Here is a 6,045-nt window from a genome sequence, read left to right on the forward strand (position 1 = left end):
AATATAATGAAGTAAGCACCGAATATAATGAAGTAAGCACCGAATATAATGAAGTAAGCACCGAATATAATGAAGTAAGCACCGAATATAATGAAGTAAGCACCGAATATAATGAAGTAAGCACCGAATATAATGAAGTAAGCACCGAATATAATAAAGACAGCACCGAATATAAGGAAAAAAGCACCGAATATAACGAAGAAAGCACCGAATATAACGAGGGAAGCACCGAATATAATGGAATAAGCACCGAATATAATGAAGACAGCACCGCATATAAAGACATAAGCACCGAGTATAATGGAATCAGCACCGAGTATAATGAGTTAATCACCGAATATAATAACATAACTACTCAATATAATGACATAACCACCCAATATAATAAAAAAAAGTATCGTAAGACAGTTCTGGCGTTCCATAAAAACGGCTAAGTGATTTGTAGATAGTTGCTTGCTTTGCACTACACCAAAATATTACGTTTGATCATCGTTTGATCTCTTGCTGCTTGAATCCTTGCTTGCAGCGGTTCCTTGTTTGTTCGTCACGCAATGCTGTCATCCCAATTTAGGGGGTAGGGGTAGGACAATTTCTATCCTAATACGTAAGGCTCCGTAAAGTTTGGAACCAAAGGGAGCACACAATCTTGTTGAGTAGGAGAGATTAAATTAAGCAATGGAAAGAATGAATAGTTAACCATTGCCCGTGTTGTCATCTTTTACGAGACAAACGCCACCTACCCGCCCTGCGTAAACACTGTAACGCTAAACTCGTACCTAGGTCTTTTCGCGCTGTGCAATTATTTTTGGTTTACATATAATACAGTGGGCTACCCTTGGAGAAATGGGAGGTGGCTGCTTAATAGGGGTTGGTGTACCTTGAATATTTTTTCACCATCGGGCTATAAATTTCTTAGTGAACATGGAGTCAATTCAAGACAATCACTATAGACGTCATCCTCGGAGATCCAGGGCCAGTTATTGGGAGCGGGGAAAAGTCTTAACGGGTGAGAAAAAAGTTCGGGCGAAGACCCGCTTACACTTTTTCCCCGCCCCCACTAACTGCCCCTGGGTCTCCGAGAATGACGGCTATCATGATTGTCTTGAATTGACTCCATGTTTACTAAGAAATTTAGCTAAATTTATAACCTGATAGTGAAAAAATATTCAAGGTACACCAACCTCTACTAAGCGGCCAACCCCTATTAAGCGGCCACCTCGCATTTCCCCGAGGGTAGCCCGCTGTATTATATGTAAACCGAAAATACCGTAAATCCTCGAATTAGCGCCCCCCCCCCTTCGAATAAGCGCCCCTCCTGATCGGCCGAAATTTAAAATAAGCGCCCCCCTCCCCTCCCCTCCCCCCATTTTGTGGACGAGTAACGAGACAACAAAGGGTGTATAGCTTTCGTCGAGTATTATTAGATTTGTACATTGTTTCAGTTTGTGAACACGTTTAGTGAAGACGTTGAACACGTTAAATACTAACAGTGCCGAGATTTAAACTGTAGGATCAGCTTTTTATGTCAATAAACAGCTTATGTTCGTGTTTACGCGGAGATGATGTATTACAAGAATGATCCTGTCAGGCTACGATTTGGGAAAAATTAAATAAGCGCCCCCCGTCTTATTCTAAATTTGAAATAAGCGCCCCGGGCGCTAATTCGAAGATTTACGGTAATTGCACAGCGCGAAAAGACCTAGGTACGAGTTTAGCGTTACAGCGTTTACGCAAGGCGGGTAGGTAGCGGTTGTCTAGTAAAAGATGACAACACGGGCAATGGTTAACTATTCATTCTTTCCATTGCTTAATTTAATCTCTTCCTACTCAACAAGATTGTGTGCTCCCTTTGGTTCCAAACGTTACGGAGCCTTACGTATTAGGATAGAAATTGTCCTACCCCTACCCCCTAAAATGGGATGACAGCATTGCGTGACGAACAAACAAGGAACCGCTGCAAGCAAGGATTCAAGCAGCAAGAGATCAAACGATGATCAAACGTAATATTTTAGTGCAGTGCAAAGCAAGCAACTATCTACAAATCACTTAGCCGTTTTTGACTTAGATGCAGTGGTGATCATATGTGTCGAAAGAGGGTCATAGATTCATGGTATTCGACCATTAAATCAGTTGACAGTTGGCGATGTACATAGGACGTTGTGTAAACAAAGCAAACTTCTGCTCTATGTGCGACGAATGGTGACAGAAACACGTCAAATCGGCTTTTGCACCTGTCTTTTACAGCAAATAAGGTTAGAACATTTCGAAATTATCAGCTCTGTGTCTATTTCAACTTAATATAGCTCAAGACATGTGGCGCTTGCTAAAATATATGTCTAACCCGTAAATTGAAATTCGACGACGGATGGTCAAATATATGCATTTTTAACGTACTTTGAAAAGCTCTCGCGTCGCTCACAATCATTTTCCCAAAGAAACTTTTACAGGAATCTGTAGACCATCCTTCTGCGATTCAACCACCAGAAGCTTAATCCATTTGAAGGTTTCGCACATGGTCAAAATCAGTTATTTTTACGAAGTACTTTTAAGTGAATGAAATACATGTCTTCGAAATTTAATTATTCTGCACCCAACAAAAACCGCAACATTCCCTAAAATCAACCCAGTACACAATTAAACATTGCACAAAAATATTTGAGTGTTTTAAAGACGGAAGAATGATGTGGTTTTGCATGCGAGGCTCTCAAACTTGTTTAATAAAATGGTGCGTCAAATGACGATTTTAACGGACTTTGGTAATTTGCATATTTCTTTGAAATAAAATGATATTCTGCCAAAAAGACTATCCAGTAGTTTTTGTCATGCCCTAGCCTATCTACCATAGGAATATGAGCGAAATCGAATTTTCGACCCTTGCCGCAAAATTAAGAATTTGTCTGATTTTTACAGGCAGGCACTCTTAATTGAAAGGGTTACATTAATTAAAGAAGAAATATAGAAAAGTTGTGTCTGAAAAATCAGCGCACTTTGGAACCCGAGTGAATATCCAAGCTTTGCGTAAAGTTACGCAAATATTCCGCGACAAATTCAAGATGTTTCTGGGACACTTGCTGTAAAAAATACTAATTTATATTTCTAGGGATCGTTAACATGTACATGTCCCTCCGACAAAACAAGTTCCTTTGCATGTAATTGTATGTTGACGGTAGCTAGAGTAAATGAATTTTAGTTTCTATGGCCAAGCAAGCGTATTGTTTTGACGTCGCGATGATAAAGATCTCTAATGCTTCAATGCTCTGACAGAATTAGAATTTCTAAAAATTATTTATTCACGTTAATGTTAAATCGCTCACCGTCAAAATCCACCTGGCTTGCGTTTCTAAAAGTATTACAAAACTATTGCAGTTCGATAAAGAAACGTCTATAAATCTCTTTTATGCTGCATGCCGCCAACATCCACAAGGATTTTTAAAGAATATACCTCAGAATAGTCACACTCATAACTAACGACCCGAATAAACAATACTTGTTTATGTTGCATCACTCAGAGGTATTACCGTTAACAATTACCTTCAGAAATTTCACTGCACTTGTAAACAATCTTTCCCTTGCGGTGTTACTAAATAAACTATTTCAGCGGAATAGCATGCTTCTTGATGCTTCTAACATGATAAGAATGAATTTCAAAAGCTGATCAGACTAGTTTCAAAAGTGAAATATTTTTTGTTTTATCTGAATTGTTAACGCCATTAACTAATATTTATACATCATAATGAAGAACAAGACATAAGCTTTTCTTGTAAATCAACAAAAAGATGGAGTTTGTGGTCATTTGCAATAGCATTTAGATGGCACATCGCAGAAAGTATAAAAACGTTTCAGCAACTTTTCTTTTTTATCATTCAGCTGATTGCAGTGACTCTCCGGACTGGAGTCGATCGACCAGTTGAAAGTTTGACGCAATGTTTGGTTTCCCAAGAATTATTTTATTTTTTTTGCAACTATTCCCCAAAATACGTCAACAGTTCAAACTTGATAATTTCTAAACATTAAAATCGACCATTTGTATATAAATTGGAATTCATTCATAGTACTTCTTCAAAGAGAAATGATGCTTGCTCTACTTAAAACACGACAGCTCCAAATAATGATTTTCATGTAGCCGGAGATTTCAGTATGTTTTCAAAACAAGAGAAGTACACGGCTACTAGTAAATAATGGTATTTCTATCTAATATTTGAGGGAGGCCTGTCTGAGACCTTTCTCGGCAAAACAAACATTTTTTTGAATTTCTCTTTCGTACGATAGCTCTTTGTGTCTCCTTCTTCGACGAGAAAGTCAAACTTCTGAGAATGCAAACTAAAAGCCGGGTCGGCGAAACGATTCAGGTGCGTTTCAAAAACCGATTTCGCGCCTAAGCAAAGTATGTTTCGTCAAAGCGCGTGTGTTATGCGTTTTATTAGGGTTTGGTATGGATCATGAACACGAACAAGATTTACTAAAACTGTACGTTAACAAAGCTTTAAAGTTGAACGCCTCACTTGAGTCAGTTTATGAAACATTCTTTTCTTTACTGTTTTGCAAGTAATTCGACAGCAGTCCTCTCTTTTTCATCTTAATATAATTGTACGGCTAGAACAGTCGCAGCGTCATAGGCACAGCGTACATGATATGACATGTTTGATAGATGCAAGGTCTTAAAAATGGACGGTGTCATTTTGCGCTTAAGGTCTCCCCCTTTAAAGCGAACTTGACAGCGTCCAACGATTACAGAAAATAACTCGGTACAATTCAGTAAGGCCTAAGAAATTTACCAATCGACAAGTGCAAAACAGAAAGCGTGACTGTACTTTGAACTGGTAGCTGGTAGTGCACAGTTACTGAAAGTTTCAAGATGCTGGATTGCATTCCTTTATGATTCTAAATGATTCAGAGTCAATTGTTTTTATAGGTCGCCCGACAAATCAGTCACCAGTTTCATTCGATCATTTTATCTTTAAACGAGTTCCATTATTTATTTGGACAGGACAGTTTCGTTGGCGCCCTGATAAAGCGTCTAAAATTAATAGTATTCCGAATGGGATTTAAAATATCACCGAAGGATGACACTCGCAAATGTTGCGTATGCGTTGTGCTGTTATAGTTCGTAGCTTTGTGATCGACTTTAATTTCCGCTCACTCTCAGAACAAATCGCACCGACATACGCCCGAGCGAATTTCCCTTTTAAAAAGCAACTTTTTTCGCCCTCCTCGAACAATGATACAAACCGCTGATTTTCTGCTAAAGACGTTTCTAAAATATAACATACTGAAAGATTCCCTTACCTCTTTCTCAGTTTCAACCTGCTTTCGAATCGAATCGGCGTACTCGCTTTTCGCTAACCTACGAATACAGCGCAAATGTGAACAAACAGATCCCTTTCCAAGAATCCTCAACGATTCTGGGAAATGCTTTTGTAGCCGGTTTCCGAAAATACTTTTCCGAGAAAAGGTAGATCAATTACAACATGATAACTCACAAGATAGCGATACGTGACGTAAGTGATTTTTACCAGGTCCCGTATGTGAGTTGCGAATGTGGATTCACGCTCGTACCCTGAACCACCAGTCCTTCTGATGTGGTGGGGACTTGGCACGAGAAAAACGAGGCCACGGACGGCTACAAGAGATTGGCCGCTCTGGAAACGAGAATGTTATCGACTAATATGAAAACTTGCTGAAGTGAACGAGCAGCACCGTGAGGGAAAAGTTTTTACATCCGAGGTGGTTGCCCAATATCAATTACAAGGGGTTGCTTCTCCGGAGAGATTTACAATACCATGTGATGAAACTTTCTTCAAAACATAATGACACGTCCAATTCTGCGTTCATCGTTAAAATATCGTCAGTCTTCGAGCTCACCATAACGATACAAAATGGAAAATCATTACAACAGCAGTTGCCTCTAGTTGAAAAAAAAAACCCACAAACAAACAAAGTTAACGAAACAAAACAAACATACAAGGCACGCGATTCGTTGAGAACTAAATTCTAAGCCCATTTGCTTGTTGCAAGCGAAATTTGCTAAATGCTTATGAAAAGCGC

General features: G+C 39.0%; 1 protein-coding gene across 1 annotated transcript in view; it reads right to left on the reverse strand.

Annotated features, from left to right (window-relative positions):
- The window catches only part of LOC110052647 (sacsin-like), a 38,913-nt gene extending 33,481 nt beyond the window's left edge, over positions 1 to 5,432 (reverse strand). Inside the window, exon 1 of the mRNA XM_089284479.1 lies at positions 5,287 to 5,432. The gene's annotated coding sequence lies outside the window, so the exon portion shown is untranslated. The remainder of the gene's footprint in view (positions 1 to 5,286) is intronic.
- Between the last annotated feature and the right edge of the window lie 613 nt (positions 5,433 to 6,045).

This window comes from Orbicella faveolata, unplaced genomic scaffold (assembly GCF_042242905.1).
Source record: "Orbicella faveolata isolate gen_17 unplaced genomic scaffold, um_ofav_v1 contig_13, whole genome shotgun sequence".
Lineage (NCBI taxonomy): Eukaryota > Metazoa > Cnidaria > Anthozoa > Scleractinia > Merulinidae > Orbicella > Orbicella faveolata.